We start from the raw sequence: 22,264 nt of genomic DNA, 5'->3' as shown, positions 1-22,264 counted from the left end.
CCTTTTTGTTGTAACATCGTTCTTCGTTTGTCGAAAGAGAGTCGGACCGAAATGCAGCGTGGTGGTTACTCATGACTTTAATGGAAAAAGTGACACATGAAATAACTATACAAAAACAACAAACAGAACGTGAAACCTAATTACAGACTATCTGGTGAAACAACACAGAGATGGGAACAATCACCCACGAAATACAAAGCGAAACCCAGGCTACCTAAATACGGTTCCCAATCAGAGACAACGAGAATCACGTGACTCTGATTGAGAACCGCCTCAGGCAGCCAAGCCCATACAACACCCCTACTCAGCCGCAATCCCAATAATACAAAAACCCCAATACGAAATACAACAACATAAACCCATGTCACACCCTGGCCTGACCAAATATATAACGAAAACACAAAATACAATGACCAAGGCGTGACATTTGTCAGGTTCTTTGATCAGAACCCCAGAGGTTCGTCTTCACTGAACCAAAATTGGTTCCATATAGAACCCTTTGGGTTTGATTATAGAGTTCTATGTTGAACCAACTCTGGTTCTGTTATAGAACCTTTAGGGCTGCCACATATGAAGCAAGCATTTAACCCTGTTTGGTTCTATCCAGAACCTTTTTTTTCTAAGAGCGTATCAGGAACTTAATAGAGGTATATACATGTAAATATTTGGAAGTCCGTATTATTGTGTCCTCTATAATGACTTCGGCCGAGTGGTCTATGCTACTTGTTTATGGATTAAATTTGATTTATTTAGGAATTTGATTTTAACCTCTTATCATGGAACCTAATGGTCCTTCAGATGAGGACATACAGTTGAAGTCGGTTGGTTACACACACCTTAGCCAAATACATTTAAACTCAGTTTTCCCACAATTCCTGACATTTAATCCTAGTAAATAATCCCTGTTTTTAGGTCAGTTAGGATCACCACTTTATTTTAAGAATGTGAAATGTCAGAATAATAGTTGAGTGATTTTTATTTTTTATTTCAGCTTTTATTTCTTTCATCACATTCCCAGTGGGTCAGAAGTTTGCATACACTCAATTAGTATTTGGTAGCATTGCCTTTAAATTGTTTAACTTGGGTCAAACGCTACAGGAACCCTTCAACAAGCTTCCCACAACAAGTTGGGTGAATTTTGGCCCGTTCCTCCTGACAGAGCTGGTGTAACTGAGTCAGGTTTGTAGGCCTCCTTGCTCACATGCTTTTTCAGTTCTGCCCACACATTTTCTATAGGAATAGTGACCGGGTGGCCACTTTTACAATAATATAAAATGAATAATAGTAATAATAATCGCCATTTAGCAGATGCTTTCATCCAAAGCCACTTACTGTCATGTGTGCATATACATTTTACGTAAGGGTGGTCCCAATAATCAAGCCAAAAACTCTGGGGGGAACCCCCTACAGACGACGGGGGAACCCCCTACAGACGACGGGGGAGCTCCCTACAGACGACGGGGGAGCTCCCTACAGACGACGGGGGAGCTCCCTACAGACGACGGGGGAGCTCCCTACAGACGACGGGGGAGCTTCCTACAGACGACGGGGGAGCTCCCTACAGACGACGGAGGAACTCCTACAGACGACGGAGCATCTCCTACAGACGACGGAGCATCTCCTACAGACGACGGGGGAGCTCCCTACAGACGACGGGGGAGCTCCCTACAGACGACGGGGGAGCTCCCTACAGACGACGGGGGCGCTCCCTACAGACGACGGGGGAGCTCCCTACAGACGACGGGGGCGCTCCCTACAGACGACGGGGGCGCTCCCTACAGACGACGGGGGAGCTCCCTACAGACGAAGGGGGAACTCCTACAGACGACGGAGGAGCTCCTACAGACGACGGAGGAGCTCCTACAGACGACGGAGGAGCTCCTACAGACGACGGAGGAGCTCCTACAGACGACGGAGGAGCTCCTACAGACGACGGAGCATCTCCTACAGACGACTGGGGAGCTCCCTACAGACGACTGGGGAGCTCCCTACAGACGACGGGGAGCTCCTACAGACGACGGGGGAGCTCCCTACAGACGACGGGGGAGCTCCCTACAGACGACGGAGCAACTCCTACAGACGACGGAGCATCTCCTACAGATGACGGGGGAGCTCCCTACAGACGACGGAGCAACTCCTACAGACGACGGAGCATCTCCTACAGATGACGGGGGAGCTCCCTACAGACGACGGAGTAACTCCTACAGACGACGGGGGAGCTCCCTACAGACGACGGAGTAACTCCCTACAGACGACGGGGGAGCTCCCTTCAGACGACGGGGGAGCTCCCTTCAGACGACGGGGGAGCTCCCTTCAGACGACGGGGGAGCTCCCTTCAGACGACGGGGGCGCTCCCTACAGACGACGGGGGCGCTCCCTACAGACGACGGGGGCGCTCCCTACAGACGACGGGGGCGCTCCCTTCAGACGACGGGGGAGCTCCCTTCAGACGACGGGGGCGCTCCCTACAGACGACGGGGGCGCTCCCTTCAGACGACGGGGGAGCTCCCTACAGACGACGGGGGAGCTCCCTACAGACGACGGGGGCGCTCCCTACAGACGACGGGGGAGCTCCCTACAGACGACGGGGGCGCTCCCTACAGACGACGGGGGCGCTCCCTACAGACGACGGGGGAGCTCCCTACAGACGACGGAGGAGCTCCTACAGACGAAGGGGGAACTCCTACAGACGACGGAGGAGCTCCTACAGACGACGGAGGAGCTCCTACAGACGACGGAGGAGCTCCTACAGACGACGGAGGAGCTCCTACAGACGACGGAGCATCTCCTACAGACGACTGGGGAGCTCCCTACAGACGACTGGGGAGCTCCCTACAGACGACGGGGGAGCTCCCTACAGACGACGGGGGAGCTCCCTACAGACGACGGGGGAGCTCCCTACAGACGACGGAGCAACTCCTACAGACGACGGAGCATCTCCTACAGATGACGGGGGAGCTCCCTACAGACGACGGAGCAACTCCTACAGACGACGGAGCATCTCCTACAGATGACGGGGGAGCTCCCTACAGACGACGGAGTAACTCCTACAGACGACGGGGGAGCTCCCTACAGACGACGGAGTAACTCCCTACAGACGACGGGGGAGCTCCCTTCAGACGACGGGGGAGCTCCCTTCAGACGACGGGGGAGCTCCCTTCAGACGACGGGGGAGCTCCCTTCAGACGACGGGGGCGCTCCCTACAGACGACGGGGGCGCTCCCTACAGACGACGGGGGCGCTCCCTACAGACGACGGGGGCGCTCCCTTCAGACGACGGGGGAGCTCCCTTCAGACGACGGGGGCGCTCCCTACAGACGACGGGGGCGCTCCCTTCAGACGACGGGGGAGCTCCCTTCAGACGACGGGGGAGCTCCCTACAGACGACGGGGGCGCTCCCTACAGACGACGGGGGAGCTCCCTTCAGACGACGGGGGAGCTCCCTTCAGACGACGGGGGAGCTCCCTACAGACGACGGGGGAGCTCCCTACAGACGACGGGGGAGCTCCCTACAGACGACGGGGGCGCTCCCTTCAGACGACGGGGGAGCTCCCTACAGACGACGGGGGAGCTCCCTACAGACGACGGGGGAGCTCCCTACAGACGACGGGGGAGCTCCCTACAGACGACGGGGGAGCTCCCTACAGACGACGGAGCAAGTCCTACAGAAGACTGAGCAAGTCCTACAGACGACGGGGGAGCTCCCTACAGACGACGGGGGAGCTCCCTACAGACGACGGGGGAGCTCCCTACAGACGACGGAGCAACTCCTACAGACGGGGGAACCCCTACAGACGACGGTGGAACCCCTACAGACGACGGGGGAGCTCCCTACAGACGACGGAGCAACTCCTACAGACGGTGGAACCCCTACAGACGGAGGAACCCCTACAGACGGAGGAACCCCTACAGACGGTGGAACCCCTACAGACGGTGGAACCCCTACAGACGGTGGAACCCCTACAGACGGTGGAACCCCTACAGACGACGGTGGAACCCCTACAGACGACGGGGGAACCCCTACAGACGGTGGAACCCCTACAGACTGGGGAACTCCTACAGACGACGGTGGAACTCCTACAGACGACGGTGGAACTCCTACAGACGACGGTGGAACTCCTACAGACGACGGTGGAACCCCTACAGACGACGGTGGAACTCCTACAGACGACGGTGGAACTCCTACAGACGACGGTGGAACTCCTACAGACGACGGTGGAACTCCTACAGACGACGGTGGAACTCCTACAGACGACGGTGGAACTCCTACAGACATTTTAAGGAGATGTATTTATCCCGCTGTGCTGCATGTTGTTTTGCTGTCTTCTGAATGACTGACTAGTCGATGGGGTTTCACATGTGATGCATGCATCAAATATGTATTTTAAAGGAAAACCAGAAACCATAATCACATTTATCAAAGAATGCAGCACTCGCATGGAATGGGGATTTTTATACTCTGGGCCTCTGAAAGAGGAACTTCTCAATGCCCTCTGCTCAACTCTCATGCTCTGCTCTGCCAAAATATTTTTGCTATCAAAACAGCTTTCTTGTCAACTGTGTGCATTCATTATTTGATAATGATGAAGTTATTAAAGTCTTGTAACTCTCACAGAGGGTTTTATTTTCTGTCCACTTTACAAACTGTAAATGAACACTTAACATTCCCCAAGAACTGAAGTGTTTTTCCAAAAATATCAATCAATGCACTAAGATTACGTACTTTGAAGAAATAACAAAATAATTAATTGAAAATGCTGTGAACTGGGATTAGGTATGAACAACACCAGTCCAGATCCCACCCTGCTGCTGACAGGGTTCTAAATGTTACTAATGGTCAGACACAGTGAGCCGAGGGCATGCCTGGTCCAGAGCTTTATACGGGGTTGCCAGTCGTGGTGGGATACAGGTCAGAGGTCAAGGGACAAAGGTCTAAACACCCCTGTGTCCTCTAAAATGATGACCTTCACTTGGACCCAGTACTTGGAGGACAGGATCAGCTAACCCTTCCCTAATACTAACCTTAACCATTAGTGGGAGAAAGACCAACCTTAACCACTAGGGCTAGAAAGACCAACCTTAACCACCAGTGGGAGAGACTAACCTTAACCACTAGTGGAAGAAATACTAACCTGACTATAGAAGTGCGTCTAGGGGTGCCAACCACCGTGAAGGTTGTAGTGTCTGCTGGTTTTCATCTTTTATTTCTAATCTGAAAACTGATTAGCGAATACCTGGACAACGTGTTGAGTCTCAAGTAAATCAATAACATTATCTGGAGACAGGGTTACCAAACAGGACTGTGACTCATGAGGGCTGAAGTTGGCCATCCCTGATTTACCAACATAATACCAACCGTATTGAGACCTGGCAAAAGAAATGGGTGTGAAAAGGCAAGCGGTCATCAAAAACAACAATTTAGACAGTTATTGGACTTGATTATCGTGGCCTAAGATCAAATATAACAGTTATTGGACTTGATTATCTTGGCCTAAGATCAAATATAACAGTTATTGGACTTGATTATCGTGGCCTAAGATCAAATATAACAGTTATTGGACTTGATTATCTTGGCCTAAGATCAAATATAACAGTTATTGGACTTGATTATCGTGGCCTAAGATCAAATATAACAGTTATTGGACTTGATTATCGTGGCCTAAGATCAAATATAACAGTTATTGGACTTGATTATCTTGGCCTAAGATCAAATATAACAGTTATTGGACTTGATTATCTTGGAACTAAGATCAAATATAACAATGTCTTTGTTTGGGTTGTGTGTTCTTATAGGAGTTGGCAACAGGTTTATCTCCCCCCTGACCGTTGTCTAATGTCAGATGGCGTCACACCTACACCACACTCATCCTTCAATCTATCTGTTTTGTCGGATGTGGAATTCATACGAACATTTTAATATTCCAGAGCATCCACCGTTCAAAAATGAAAACACAGTTCTGTACTTTTTATATCACTGCGCTGTCGCATGACTCTGCTTGAAAAAGGCAGAATAACTAGCTAAATTGTTACCAACATTGTGACAGGGATTTAATTGTTTTTAATTGTGAGAAAATACAAACAACGTGGTGGCTTTCTCTGCAAAAAATCATGTGCAAGGATGTCGGTTGCTACTACCAGCTTACTGTTAGCTGGTTAGCTATCTGTTAGCTTACTGTTAGCTGGTTAGCTATCTGTTAGCTTACTGTTAGCTGGTTAGCTTACTGTTAGCTGGTTAGCTTACTGTTGTAGCTATCTTACTGACATAGCTAGCTCTACCTTTACTAATCAGTCCGTAGATCAGCATGTTTCTCCACGATCGCTAAACTTACTTTGTATCATTGTGTCAGCTGATCAGTCAGCTGACTTGGGAGGCTACTGTAATGACTCTGGCAGAACAGCTGCTTCATTAAAACTCATAATAATGTAAGCAACAACTACAGTAGCTTCCTAGCTAGCTTTTGTGTTGGAAACCATCAACATTATGTGTGTGCAGCACTAAGTAGGTGGCTGGTTGGTTAGCAGCATCATTTCAGTGACTATCTCAGAAGCAAGCTAATGTTTTTATGCTAGCATTCGTGTCCATTGTCAAACTTCAGAAATACCGCTCATTGAAGCACACACTCCTTAGCGAAATGTGAGGTGGTGCTACTAAGACTTCTTAAACCAAAACACATCAACATTACGTAAAGATGTATTGTTTTAACATTGATTTAATTCAGCCTGTTTTGAGAATGAAATGGGGTTCATTAGGCGACGGCACCTAGATAATATTTTCAAACGTTAGACAGCACAATGTAGCCAAATTACTTTCAAAGCTCTATCCCATTACTCTTTTGTGAGATCATTGCAGGGGGAATCGACACGTTGTCTGACATAAGACAATGACCCCCAGCTAGACTTACAACATCTAAGCTGCTTCGCTAACACCTTGCAACACTGGCACTGATAAATGGTCCATTACGTCAGTGTCTCTCAGGCTTTTCATGCCCCTTCTGTCTCTGGTTGTCCGAGTTCTCTGAGTTCTCTTCGGAATGTTTTGCTCTGTCATGGAAGAGGCCTGTGTAATTCAGGCTCATTCCAGATGATGTGGTTGTTGGACAGCTCAGTTTCCCTGTGTGTGTGTGTGTGTTTGTTTGTGTGTATTTCCCTCAGTAGACCACAGACTAAGCCATTATCTCTCTCTTTCTCTCTTGCAGTGCATGCTGGGAGTTTTTGGGAGTTTGAGTGTTTGGTGTGGAGGGCTCTGTCCTAACTAACTTGATTATTTTCTTTCAATTTTATTTTCTATGGTGGAGGGTTAATACACTTTGTTTTAGCTGTATCCACAGGTTTCTTTTTCAAAGTTAGGGTGGAAGAGGACAGAGTAAGTTTCCTGGGGTTTGGAAGGTGTGGTGTGTACGATGACTTCTCAGCCTAGCGCGGAGGAGAAGCTGTCGATACGACATGGATTCAGGTGTGTTCCTGAGAATGGAGTTGAGGAGGTTGGAGCTGAATTTATACATTCTTCTTCTAGAATGAACAAAGCTGTGGTTGTGTTTATGAAAAGAGCTAATTTGTTTGGTAGGCTAATTGCTAGTGTAATATTTGTACGGGGTGTGTTGGTGCCAATTTCACCTCTCTCTATCCCTTCGACCATGGTGGTAGTCACAAATTTGCCTCAGTTTATTACGGATGATCAAATCAGGAAAGAGCTGAGTTGTTTTGGTAGGTTTGCTAGCGGTTTTCGTGTCAGCAGGCTTTCAGGCAGATGCCGTTAATCACGTTGTTTCGTTCCGGAGGCAAGTGTTTGTTTCTGAATTACAATGAGCAACTAGGCTGGGCCTAGTCATGCCAGGGATGGTGGTGTAGTTGAGGCTGGGCCTAGTCATGCCAGGGATGGTGGTGTAGTTGAGGCTGGGCCTAGTCATGCCAGGGATGGTGGTGTAGTTGAGGCTGGGCCTAGTCATGCTATGGAAGGTGGTGTTGATGAGGCTGGGCCTAGTCATGCCAGGGATGGTGGTGTAGTTGAGGCTGGGCCTAGTCATGCTATGGATGGTGGTGTAGATGAGGCTGGGTCTAGTCATACTATGGATGGTGGTGCAGATGAGGCTGGGTCTAGTCAGGTTATGCTAGTGGATGAGGAGAGTGTAGTGGGGAAGTGTAAGAGAATGGAGGGGAGGAGGAGGAGGAGGGTGTCAAGCAGAAGTGGAAAAAGGGGGAGAAGAAAGGAGGTGGGAGGGGAGAGGCTGGTGTGGTCAAAGGCCCCATGGAACCTTTGCCTGGTGCTGGGGGAGGGGAGGGGGGGGCTGACCAGAGTGGAAGGGCAGGTGGTCAAGATGGGAGATAGAGATGAGGAGGAGAGTGAGTCTGAGGAAAAGGATGATGACGTTTTTTATTCAGACTCCTCTTCATTGGGTCCGGAGCTGACAGCCAGTCAAGCAGAGGGGTCAAAGTTCACGTTGAGGGAACTGACAAGGTTCTTGAATGACACCAAGGGGAACATTTTTTATCTTGAGGGCTTTATTTCTGATCTGAGAAAGTTTGTAAGACTAGTACAACATGCTATGAAAAATGAGGGGCATGGTGTCCTCACCCAGGAAATGGTTTAGTTTGAGGAAGTGGGTCACAACAGTGCTTAAGGGTCGATCTCTAGACACTGTTTAGATGTATAGTTTATTTCTGGCATTGGGGCTTTTTGAGCTTTGCTATTGGTCTCTTTCTTTGCTGGCTTTTCTCCCACTTCTTATGGAGACTCTTCGGGTAGGCTCGCTCAATATAAATGGCACCAGAGATGTGGGAAAGAGGAGTGAGTTGGGTGAATAAGTAAAACAAAAAAAGTACAGGTGTTGTTTCTGCAGGAGACATATAGTGATGTGGTGAATTAAGTCGATTGGGGGCTCTGGTGGAAAGGGGCAATTGTTTTGAGCCATGGGACACATTTTAGTGCAAGGGTGGTTGTCCTTTTTGTACTGGGTCTGTCTGTAAAAATATGTTCCTCAAAGGAGGTGTGTAGGGGTAGGCTGCTTGTTGTAAAAGCAGAAATTAACAACATGGGCTTTATCTTTTAGAAATGTGTGTGCACCTAACACAGGGAGAGAGAGGGGGGTTCTATTTGGGTGTCTTAGACAGGAACTTTCACAGGTAGCACCTGAGGAGACGCTGGTGGTCGGCAGGGACTGGAACTGTACATTTTTACGAAAGACAGAAATGGGGAAGAGCCTCATTCAGTGTCAGTGGGAGTGTTAAGGGACATCATTAATCAGTTCGACCTAGTGAATGTTTGGAGAACCAACACAATACAGTATACATGGGTGAAGGTTTTTGGGGCTAGGGTGAGTGCAGCCCGACTTGATAGTTTTTACATGTCCAGGAATCGGAGCGATAGGCTGTTGGGCGCAACCGTTCTCCCGGTGGAATTTTCGGATCACAACAACCATGACTCGGCTATCTATTTCAACAGGGCCCCGGCAGGCATCCTATTGTAATTTTAATGTAAAGCTCTTACAAGATGCCACTTTTTGCTCAGGTTTCCAGACCTTTTGGGAAAGATGGTGGCAGGGAAGAGAGGAGTATGAGTCTCTGAGTCAATGGTGGGATGTGGGAAAAGTCCAAATTCAGCTTTTCTGTCAACAGTATACAGCTCTCTCATCCTCAGAGGCTAGGAGAACATTGGGGGATCTAGAGTGTAGTATTAGTGAGATGGAGGTGGTGGGGCAAGGCAATGTAGGCCTCCAGGCTAATTTAGCTGAATTACGTAGGGACCTGGGTAGTTTTTTCCCAGGTTAAAGCAAATGGAGCACTTGTAAGAGGTAGGTTCTCCATGCTCAAAGGAGATGGACCGGTCAGAAACCAATGGGGGGATCAGAGATGGACCAGTCAGTTCACGCAACATGCAAAAGAAGTCCAGTCCAATTATTCCCCCAAAATAATTGGACTGGACTTCTTTTGCATGTTGCGTGAATGCGTTGGGGGAGGAGAGTTGACAATGAGCTGCCGTTGGGCGGCTCTGACTCTCCTGCCCAAAAAAGGGGACTTTTGTGAACTCAAGAACTGGAGGCCTGTGGCATTTCTCTGTGCGGATTACAAGATATTTGCCAAGGTCCTCTCTAACAGACTGAAGTCCCATCTGGACTCGATACTACATAATGACCAAACATATTGTGTTCCGGGATGCTCAACAACGGACAACTTGTTGTTAATCAGGGAAATGTTGGACTGGTCTCTTTAGATCAAGAGAAGGCGTTTGATAGAGTGAGTATCTGTTTAATGTGATGTTTGGGAAGAGGTTTTTTTTCTTCCCCTGTGTGAAGCTGTTGTAAGCTGGGGCGTCATGTATGGTCAAGGTGGGAGGGGGGCTCAGTAAGCCAGTCAGGGTGAGATCGGGCATCAGACAAGGATGCCTTCTATTGGGGCAGTTATATACACAAGCCATTGAGCCTTCTTTGGGCATGTTACGCAGGAGACTATAGGGAGTGTGCTGGACAGGCATGGGTGTGGTGACAAGCATAGCAATGTCAGCATATGCAGATGACATTTGTGTGATGGCAGGATATGCAGGCAGTAGAGACCAGTCTGAAGGTGTATGAGGGAGCTTCGTCAGCTAAGGTAAACTGGGGCAAGAGTAAAGCTCTGTTATGTAGGGCATTGGGGGATAGTACCCCTCTGCTTCCAGGGGGTTTGCAGTGGGGTTGTCAAGGGCTTAAAGTGTTAAGGGTATACCTGGGCTCAGAGAGGTGTGTCAGGAAGAACTGGGAGGGGCTATCACAGGCAGCGGTGTCAAGACTGGCCAGGTGGACGTGGCTCCTGTCCCAAGTGTCATATAGAGGGAGGGTGCTGATGATCAACAACCTAATAGAATCTTCTCTGTGGCATAAACTGGCTGTCCTCAAACCCCCCCCACCGGTCTGCTCGCAGACCTGCAATGCAAGCTGGTGGACTTCTTCTGGTCGGACCATCACTGGCTGAGGGTGGCAGTGTTACAAATGACTGTTCACAAAGGAGGACAGGGCCTGGTGGAACTGGAGAGCAGGGTGGCTGCGTTCCGACTAAAGGCTGTACAGATCTGGTGTGATGGGGGGGCTGTCTGTATAGCTGGGAAGATGTTTTGGATATACGGTTTTTGAAGTGGTGAGTTTTTTTTTTTTGTGGTTATTTTGATGTTTGTGGTGTTTTGTATTGTGTGACCGAGGGAAAGGTGAGTATGGTATATGTATGCAGTACAGGATATATTTGGTGTTTTATTTTAAGTGGGTGGTGAGGTTTTAATGAAATGAGAATGTTTCATTAAAGAAAGACAAAGTCTCACTCACTCACACACTGACTGTCTTAATGTGCTGGACCCCAGGAAGAGTAGCTGCTGCTTTGGAAGGAACTAATAGGTATCCTTAATAAACACACAAACACAGCTGGAGAGGGAGCTCACTGTCTTTGTCAGTGTGTTTTGTATTGTGTTATCAGTTGTGTTTATGTACTGATTCCATGGTACAGGGTGTATGAGTTGTTATATAAAACGACGCAAGAGTCAAGACTTTGTGCTTTTCAGCTAAAATTATTGTACGGAATTCTTGTCACCAACAAAATGTTGAATATTGGGGCATACAGTCATCGCAGCTCTGCAGATTGTGTTGTGAGGATACAGAATCAATACACCATTTGTTTTGGCATTGCCCTCCGGTAGCTTGTTTCTGGTTTCAGGAATGGCTGAAAATGCATAACATACATCTAAAATTTACCCTAGAAATAGCATTGTTGAGATACCAGGTCAGTCAATTTACTAATACTCTTAGTAAAGGTATTTATCGTCAACTCGCTGTCTGTGGATTCTATTCGAAAGGAAATAAATAAGTAATATTTGTGTTGCATTGTGTTAGTTTAGTTTATTCAGGCCCTGATGGCCTGAATACAGGGGTAGGAGCTTCCGAAAGACCCAACATTATTACAGTCCATCAGTGTTTGGGCAGCAGGGTAGCCTAGTGGTTAGAGCATTGGACTAGTAACCGAAAGGTTGCAAGTTCAAATCCCGAGCTGACAAGGTACAAAATCTGTCGTTCTGCCCCTGAACAGGCAGTTAACCCATCATTTGAAAATAAGAATTTGTTCTTAACTGACTTGCCTAGTAAAATAAAGGTAAAATTAAATTGTGTTCCCACTATGTGTTGTATCCTCTTTATTATATAGCAGATTTTTTTGTGCATTTAGTATCGTTCAGTGACTTTTAGTGCATATAGTGACTTTTTGTACATATAAGAAGTTATTCTCAGATAAGTATCCATATTGATAGCATTGTTTTCATGACTGTCTTCCTTCTCTCGCTCTCCCCCTCCCCCCTATCACCTCACACTGAGTTGTTTCCTCAGAGAGGAATTATTACACCCGCAAGGCACCAATGATGTATATAAAACATGCTGCTACCTCTCATCTCACACGGTGATAAGGCAGCAGGACAACGACTTCACATTCCTCTGTGGAGAACAGGCTTTGGTGGACCACCCAGGGAACTCTGACACATGCTTCACATGGGCTATTTAGGCATTTATCGCCATAGTATTGGGACATTTATTGAGAAAGGTCTACCAAAATCGCTCTCTCAAATTCACTCCAAGTCTCTCTCGATCCCTCTGTCTCTGTTTCAGCTGTAATGATAGTTAGTGGTTTCAGCTGTAGTGATAGTTAGTGGTTTCAGCTGTAGTGATAGTTAGTGGTTTCAGCTGTAGTGATAGTTAGTGGTTTCAGCTGTAGTGATAGTTAGTGGTTTCAGCTGTAGTGATAGTTAGTGGTTTCAGCTGTAAGTGATAGTTAGTGGTTTCAGCTGTAATGATAGTTAGTGGTTTCAGCTGTCGTGATAGTTAGTGGTTTCAGCTGTAGTGATAGTTAGTGGTTTCAGCTGTAATGATAGTTAGTGGTTTCAGCTGTAGTGATAGTTAGTGGTTTCAGCTGTAATGATAGTTAGTGGTTTCAGCTGTAGTGATAGTTAGTGGTTTCAGCTGTAGTGATAGTTAGTGGTTTCAGCTGTAATGATAGTTAGTGGTTTCAGCTGTAATGATAGTTAGTGGTTTCAGCTGTAGTGATAGTTAGTGGTTTCAGCTGTAGTGATAGTTAGTGGTTTCAGCTGTAGTGAGAGTTAGTGGTTCAAGCTGTACTGATAGTTACCTGAATAGTGAGTTGCATAGTAGCCTGCATTTGGCCATTTGTGTGGTATAAAAAAATATATTCTGCTAATGTCTTCTATCATGTAAATGAGGTACAGTTGCATGAAATGCATTTTTAAAGGACCCTCCTCACTCCTTGCTATAAAATGTTCCCCATCTGTAGAAATCCCCAAAACGTGTCTGCTCAACTGTATGCCACTACGCATTATACTGTAGATTCACTGCTTTATTAGAAAGCTGACCCACGTGTGTGTATACATACACATATACATACACACGTGTAAGCACGCGCACACTAACCTCCCAGTGCATTTGAGATGCTGCGGAAGTTTGGCCTCATCAGCCACCGTCGACTTTCCTGTTTATGGATTAACAAGCTTTCCGTTTGCAGTTAGACTCACTCCAGTACATTCCGTACTGTAAAAGACTGTCTCTGGACACCCTGAGGTTTATCCTCTACCAGCTGACACTGTTTAAGTGTTACGGTCCAGAAAGTCTGTCACAAACAACCGTGTTTACCTAACGGGACCGGAGATGGAATTGTTTAAGGTAGGGCTTCCCAAACCTCTAAGAGGTGACCCACCTAAAACATAAACACATTAAAGCTAATGTTTCTATCCACATAACCATGATATAGTAGTACTTGACCGTGCCCCACCAGTATGTCCTGACCCGGTATGTCCTGACCCAGTATTCCCTGACCCAGTATTCCCTGACCTAGTATGACCCAGTATGTCCTGACCCGGTATGTCCTGACCCAGTATTCCCTGACCTAGTATGACCCAGTATGTCCTGACCCAGTATGTCCTGACCCGGTATGTCCTGACCTAGTATGACCCAGTATGTCCTGACCCGGTATGCCCTGACCTAGTATGACCCAGTATGTCCTGACCCGGTATGTCCTGACCCGGTATGCCCTGACCTAGTATGACCCAGTATGTCCTGACCCGGTATGCCCTGATCCAGTATTCCCTGACCTAGTATGTCCTGACCTATTCTGACCCAGTATTCCCTGACCTAGTATGACCCAGTATGCCCTGACCCAGTATCCCCTGATCCAGTATTCCCTGACCCAGTATGTCCTGACCCAGTATGTCCTGACCTAGTATGACCCAGTATATCCTGATCTAGTATGACCCTGTATGTCCTGACCCAGTATACCCTGACCCAGTATGTCCTGACCCAGTATGCCCTGACCCAGTATGTCCTGATCTAGTATGACCCTGTATGTCCTGACCCAGTATACCCTGACCCAGTATGTCCTGACCCAGTATGCCCTGACCCAGTATGTCCTGATCTAGTATGACTCCGTATTTCCTGACCTAGTATTTCCTGACCCAGTATGTCCTGACCCAGTATTTCCTGACCCAGTATGCCCTGACCTAGTATGACTCTGTATTTCCTGACCCAGTATGTCCTGACCTAGTATGCCCTGACCCAGTATGTCCTGACCCAGTATGCCCTGACCCAGTATGCCCTGATCTAGTATGACTCCGTATTTCCTGACCCAGTATGTCCTGACCTAGTATTTCCTGACCCAGTATTTCCTGACCCAGTATTTCCTGACCCAGTATGCCCTGACCTAGTATGACTCCGTATTTCCTGACCCAGTATGTCCTGACCTAGTATTTCCTGACCCAGTATGCCCTGACCTAGTATGACCCAGTATGCCCTGACCTAGTATGACCCAGTATGTCCTGACCTAGTATGACCCAGTATGTCCTGACCTAGTATTTCCTGACCCAGTATGTCCTGACCCAGTATGCCCTGACCTAGTATGACCCAGTATGCGCTGACCCAGTATGTCCTGACCCAGTATGCCCTGACCTAGTATGACCCAGTATGTCCTGACCTAGTATTTCCTGACCCAGTATGCCCTGACCTGATGCCCCCAGTATGCCCTGACCTAGTATGACCCAGTATGTCCTGACCTAGTATGACCCAGTATGTCCTGACCCAGTATTTCCTGACCCAGTATGTCCTGACCCAGTATGCCCTGACCTAGTATGACCCAGTATCCCCTGATGACCCAGTATGCCCTGACCCAGTATGCCCTGACCTAGTATGACCCAGTATCCCCTGATCCAGTATGTCCTGACCCAGTATGCCCTGACCTAGTATGACCCAGTATCCCCTGATCCAGTATTTCCTGACCCAGTATGTCCTGACCCAGTATGCCCTGACCTAGTCTGACCCAGTATGCGCTGACCCAGTATCCCCTGATCCAGTATGTCCTGACCCAGTATTTCCTGACATAAATCAAATCAAATTTATTTATATAGCCCTTCGTACATCAGCTGATATCTCAAAGTGCTGTACAGAAACCCAGCCTAAAACCCCAAACAGCAAGCAATGCAGGTGTAGAAGCACGTTGGCTAGGAAAAACTCCCTAGAAAGGCCAAAACCTAGGAAGAAACCTAGAGAGGAACCAGGCTATGTGGGGTGGCCAGTCCTCTTCTGGCTGTGCCGGGTGGAGATTATAACAGAACATGGCCAAGATGTTCAAATGTTCATAAATGACCAGCATGGTCGAATAATAGTAAGTCAGAACAGTTGAAACTGGAGCAGCAGCATGGCCAGGTGGACTGGGGACAGCAAGGAGTCATCATGTCAGGTAGTTCTGGGGCATGGTCCTCCGAGAGAGAGAGAGAAAGAAAGAGAGAAGGAGAGAATTAGAGAATGCACACTTAGATGCACACAGGACACCGAATAGGACAGGAGAGGTACTCCAGATATAACAGACTGACCCTAGCCCCCCGACACATAAACTACTGCAGCATAAATACTGGAGGCTGAGACAGGAGGGGTCAGGAGACACTGTGGCCCCATCCGAGGACACATAGTATGACCCAGTATGCCCTGACCCAGTATGTCCTGACCTAGTATGTCCTGACCCAGTATGTCCTGAACCAGTATTTCCTGACCTAGTATGACCCAGTATGCCCTGACCTAGTATGACCCAGTATGCCCTGACCCAGTATTTCCTGACCTAGTATGACCCAGTATGCCCTGACCCAGAATGTCCTGACCTAGTTTGATCCAGTATGCCCTGATCTAGTATGACCTGATCTAGTATGACCCAGTATGTCCTGACCCAGTATGTTCTGACCCAGTATGTCCTGACCTATTCTGACCCAGTATGTCCTGATCTAGTTTGACCCAGTATGCCCTGACCCAGTATGCCCTGATCTAGTATGACCCAGTATGTCCTGACCTAGTATGTCCTGATCTAGTTTGACCCAGTATGCCCTGACCCAGTATGTCCTGATCTAGTTTGACCCAGTATGCCCTGACCCAGTATGCCCTGATCTAGTATGACCCAGTATGCCCTGATCTAGTATGCCCTGATCTAGTATGACCCAGTATGTCCTGACCCAGTATGCCCTGACCCAGTATTTCCTAACCCAGTATGTCCTGATCTAGTATGCCCTGATCTAGTATGACCCAGTATGCCCTGACCCAGTATGCCCTGACCTAGTATTTCCTAACCCAGTATGTCCTGATCTAGTATGACCCAGTATGCCCTGACCCAGTATGCCCTGACCTAGTATGCCCTGACCCAGTATGCCCTGACCTAGTATGCCCTGACCCAGTATGCCCTGACCTAGTATGACCTAGTATGCCCTGACCTAGTATGCCCTGACCCAGTATGCCCTGACCCAGTATGCCCTGACCCAGTATGCCCTGACCCAGTATGCCCTGACCCAGTATGCCCTGACCTAGTATGCCCTGACCCAGTATGCCCTGACCTAGTATGCCCTGACCTAGTATGCCCTGACCCAGTATGCCCTGACCTAGTATGCCCTGACCCAGTATGCCCTGACCCAGTATGTCCTGACCCAGTATGCCCTGACCCAGTATGTCCTGACCCAGTATGCCCTGACCCAGTATGCCCTGACCTAGTATGCCCTGACCCAGTATGCCCTGACCTAGTATGTCCTGACCCAGTATGTCCTGATCTAGTATGACCCGGTATGCCCTGACCTAGTATGCCCTGACCCAGTATGCCCTGACCCAGTATGCCCTGACCCAGTATGCCCTGACCCAGTATGCCCTGACCCAGTATGCCCTGACCTAGTATTTCCTGACCCAGCATGCCCTGACCTAGTATGTCCTGACCCAGTATGCCCTGACCCAGTATGCCCTGACCCAGTATGCCCTGACCCAGTATTTCCTGACCCAGTATTTCCTGACCTAGTATGCCCTGACCCAGTATGGCCTGACCTAGTATGCCCTGACCTAGTATGCCCTGACCTAGTATGCCCTGACCTAGTATGTCCTGACCCAGTATGCCCTGACCCAGTATGCCCTGACCCAGTATTTCCTGACCCAGTATGGGAAGCCCTGGTTTGGGGTCTAGGGTTGGTTGTGACCAGAGAACTGAAGATTTGTGTCCCTGGCACGAGTTAGATACATCTGTCCTGTTTCTCCTCAAATCTCTCTCTTACTCCCCTTCTCTCTTCCCCCCTCTCTTCCCCTCTCCTTAGTGTAGTGTTTGTCCTCAGCCGATCTCTTCCCCTAGCTGACAGAGGTCCTGTTTAGAGAAGAAACAGATGCCACAGAAGGAGAATGTGACAGACCCTCTCCCTTCCCCCTTCTCTCCCTTATCTCTCACTCTCTCTCTCCCCCCTTCTCTCCCGCTATCTTTCACTCTCTCTCTCTGCAATATTTCACTCTGTCTCTCTCATCAGTCTGTCTGTTTTTCCTCCCTCTTACCCTCTCACTTGGAGATGTCCCCCCTGGATCTGCTGTTGTGGAACTCTTTCCCATGCATCTGTCCCTCCCTCCCTCTCTTTTCTCTCTCTTTCTTTCTTTCTTTCTTTCTTTCTTTCTTTCTTTCTCTCTCCTATCTCTCATTTATCTCTCTTTCTCCTGTCTCTGGCATACATTTGGGGACAACTGATAAGAGAACAACAACAGTCTTATCTATAGATCAGCATGTGAAATCAAATTGGACGAACACGCCCCAACGTGTCCTAATATTGTTGTGCTGATAAGAGCGTGGGGTCCTGTGCCCAGCTGGTAATGATGTTTGTCCGTGCTGGGACGGTTCAGAGCCCTCTGTGTGTATTGGGCCAGAGCGAACTTGTGCCAAATTCTGAAACTGGAAGTCTGTCCCCCTTTTGCCTGTTTATTTATTTTTCACGTTTGGTGTTTATTTGTTTTTCAGATAGCCACATGGTTAACTGTTCATTGTTTTGCAGCACTTTTAGCACTGATTAATAAAGCATTGTCTTTTCACTGCTGACAGTACAATTTATATTATTGTCCTCCATTCTCTCTCCATTTTACATTCCTTTAATAAATTAACTGAATCCACATCAGCATTGTAGTGTTGGAAGGTGTGCCAGATGTGTTGTGTGGCTGTGGATGGTGCAGAGAGAATTACAGAGCAACCAGGCAGTAAAGTTGTTCTGCCCTGGGGCTGCTTTTCTTTACTAGCCTAGACTACCTCCCAGTACGTAACGTAGGCTAGCAGATGACTGCCTGGAGAACAGACTTCCCACCCCTGTCTGTATGTCTGCCTGCCTGCCTGTCTCTGTCTGTCAGTCTGTTCCGCTGTCTGTCTCTTTTCTCTTTCACTCTGTCTTATAATACACAGAACCTTAATGTCAAGAATACCCTACCCAATCACATGCAGAGCCCAATGTCAAGAATACCCTACCCAATCACATGCAGAGCCCAATGTCAAGAACACCCTACCCAATCACATGCAGAGCCCAATGTCAAGAATACCCTACCCAATCACATGCAGAGCCCAATGTCAAGAATACCCTACCCAATCACATGCAGAGCCCAATGTCAAGAATACCCTACCCAATAACATGCAGAGCCCAATGTCAAGAATACCCTACCCAATCACATGCAGAGCTTCCATATGAATCATGTGATGGTGACCATGGAGGACTGATGTAAAGAGGACTTTTGTTCCTTGGTTAGGATTCTGCTCTCAGTTTAAAACATTACACAGGTATTTCACCAAACTATTTAAGGCTTAGATTCTCCACAACATGCACTAAACATATTGCCCTTGTTGAGACACTGCCAGAGACGTTGATATAGGTATTCAGTCTGCTTCCTTACAAGTAGTGCACTATAGTAAGGTAATCATGTGAGATGGGCCCCTAGGTCTTCCTCCAGGGTGGATAACTCAGGATTACCAGGACAAATTGAAAGATAACCTGGCTGGCTAACAGCTGTGTAATCAGGGAGGAGTTAAAGACACATTATGGTTATTCTGTGGTGTGTGTGTCTGGTAATGGCACACTATGGTTAGTCTGTGGTATACTGATTTCCCTCCCTCCCTGACTTAATTGTACCCTTCTCCTCTAAGCACTGCTCCGATACAGAGGGAACAAGCCTGCTGTAAATTGTGTGTGTGTGTGTGTGTGTGTGTGTGTGTGTGTGTGTGTGTGTGTGTGTGTGTGTGTGTGTGTGTGTGTGTGTGTGTGTGTGACAGACAAGTTGGCCAGACATTTAACCACTTGAACTGGAAGTAAGATTACCTGTGAAAGATTAACTCCCTATTCCATGACTGTGTTTATAATGACCTCCCTATTCCATGACTGTGTTTATAATGACCTCCCTATTCCATGACTGTGTTTATAATGACCTCCCTAGTCCATAACTGTGTCTATAACAGAAAGATGACCTCCCTAGTCCATAACTGTGTCTATAACAGAAAGATGACCCCCCTAGTCCATAACTGCGTCTAGAACAGAAAGATGACCTCCCTATTCCATGACTGTGTTTATAATGACCTCCCTATTCCATGACTGTGTTTATAATGACCTCCCTAGTCCATGACTGTGTTTATAATGACCTCCCTATTCCATAACTGTGTTTATAATGTCCTCCCTAGTCCATAACTGTGTTTATAATGACCTCCCTATTCCATAACTGTGTTATATAATGACCTCCCTATTCCATAACTGTGTATTTTATAATGACCTCCTATTCCATAACTGTGTTTATAACAGAAAGATGACCTCCCTATTCCATAACTGTGTATATGAACAGACTGTGTTTATAATGACCTCCCTATTCCATAACTGTGTTTATATGAAGTCCAGAAAGATGACCTCCCTAGTCCATAACTGTGTTTATAATGACCTCCCTATTCCATAACTGTGTTTATAATGACCTCCCTATTCCATGACTGTGTTTATAATGACCTCCCTATTCCATAACTGTGTTTATAATGACCTCCCTATTCCACCTCCCTATTCCATAACTGTGTTTATAATGACCTCCCTATTCCATAACTGTGTTTATAATGACCTCCCTATTCCATAACTGTGTTTATAATGACCTCCCTATTCCATAACTGTGTTTATAATGACCTCCCTATTCCATAACTGTGTTTATAATGACCTCCCTATTCCATAGCTGTGTTTATAATGACCTCCCTATTCCATAACTGTGTTTATAATGACCTCCCTATTCCATAACTGTGTTTATAATGACCTCCCTATTCCATAACTGTGTTTATAATGACCTCCCTATTCCATAACTGTGTTTATAATGACCTCCCTATTCCATGACTGTGTTTATAATGATCTCCCTAGTCCATAACTCTGTCTATAACTGAAAGATGATTCCATAACTGTGTTTAATAATGACCTCCCTATTCCATAACTGTGTTTATAATGACCTCCCTATTCCATAACTGTGTTTATAATGACCTCCCTATTCCATAGTCCATAACTGTGTCTATATAATGACCTCCCTATTCCATAACTGTGTTTATAATGACCTCCCTAGTCCATAACTGTGTCTATAACTGAAAATGACCTCCCTAGTCCATAACTGTGTTTATGAAAATGACCTCCCTAGTCCATAACTAGTCCATAACTGTGTTTATAATGACCTCCCTATTCCATAACTGTGTTTATAATGACCTCCCTAGTCCATAACTGTGTCCTGAAATATGCCCTCCCTAGTCCATAACTGTGTTTATAATGACCTCCCTATTCCATAACTGTGTTTATAATGACCTCCCTAGTCCATAACTGTGTCTATAATAATGACCTCCCTAGTCCATAACTGTGTCTATAACTGAAAGATGACCTCCCTAGTCCATAACTGTGTCTATAACTGAAAGATGACCTCCCTAGTCCATAACTGTGTCTATAACTGAAAGATGACCTCCCTAGTCCATAACTGTGTCTATAACTGAAAGATGACCTCCCTAGTCCATAACTGTGTCTATAACTGAAAGATGACCTCCCTAGTCCATAACTGTGTCTATAACTGAAAGATGACCTCCCTATTCCATGACTGTCTGTAACATCTGGTTATTTTACAACAACGTACTGTATTGTGAAGAGGCTGCCCATTGTACTACGTTTTTACTTGAGGTGCGGTCGTACAATTACATCAAATTGTATTGGTCACATACACATGGCTGGCATATGTTAATGTGAAATGCTTGTGCTTCTAGTTCCCGACAGTGCAGTAATATCTAACAAGTAATCTAACAATTCCACAACAACTATCTAATACACACAAGTGTAAAGGAATGAAGGAGAACATGTAAATACACTGCTCCAAAAAATAAAAGGACCAACACAATGTAAGTCCGAGTCAATCACACTTCTGTGAAATCAAACTGTCCACTTAGGAAGCAACACTGATTGACAATAAATTTCACATGCTGTTGTGCAAATGGAATAGACAACAGGTGGAAATTATAGGCAATTAGCAATAAAAAAAGTGGTTCTGCAGGTGGTGACCACAGACCACTTCTCAGTCCCTAATGCTTCCTGGCTAATGTTTTGGTCACTTTTGAATGCCGGCGGTGCTTTCACTCTAGTGGTAGCATGAGACGGAGTCTACAACCCACACAAGTGGCTCAGGTAGTTCAGCTCATCCAGGATGGCACATCAATGCGAGCTGTGGCAAGAAGGTTTGCTGTGTCTGTCAGCGTAGTGTCCAGAGCATGGAGGTGCTACCAGGAGACAGGCCAGTACATCAGGAGACGTGGAGGAGGCCGTAGGAGGGCAACAACCCAGCAGCAGGACCACTACCTCCACCTTTGTGCAAGGAGGAGCAGGAGGAGCACTGCCAGAGCCCTGTAAAATTACCTCCAGCAGGCCACAAATGTGCCTGTGTCTGCTCAAACGGTCAGAAACCGA

The 22,264-nt window shown here is 47.1% G+C and overlaps 1 protein-coding gene and 1 long non-coding RNA gene across 4 annotated transcripts in view; one reads left to right on the top strand and one right to left on the bottom strand.

Annotated features, from left to right (window-relative positions):
• The window catches only part of LOC118369034 (EMILIN-1-like), a 95,417-nt gene that overhangs the window by 8,509 nt on the left and 64,644 nt on the right, over positions 1 to 22,264 (top strand). The gene's annotated exons all lie outside the window — the stretch shown is intronic.
• Positions 19,840 to 20,825, bottom strand: LOC127915834 (uncharacterized). Of its 2 annotated transcripts, none has more exons than XR_008092444.1 (4): positions 20,751 to 20,825; positions 20,533 to 20,687; positions 20,347 to 20,501; positions 19,840 to 20,012 (listed from the first exon to the last, which is right to left on the bottom strand). It is a non-coding gene; the product is annotated as an uncharacterized LOC127915834 (long non-coding RNA). The 2 variants fall into 2 exon arrangements; XR_008092443.1 differs by having other exon boundaries at positions 20,533 to 20,656.

This window comes from Oncorhynchus keta, chromosome 35, assembly GCF_023373465.1.
Source record: "Oncorhynchus keta strain PuntledgeMale-10-30-2019 chromosome 35, Oket_V2, whole genome shotgun sequence".
Lineage (NCBI taxonomy): Eukaryota > Metazoa > Chordata > Actinopteri > Salmoniformes > Salmonidae > Oncorhynchus > Oncorhynchus keta.
This window is presented reverse-complemented; position numbering and strand designations above follow the sequence as displayed.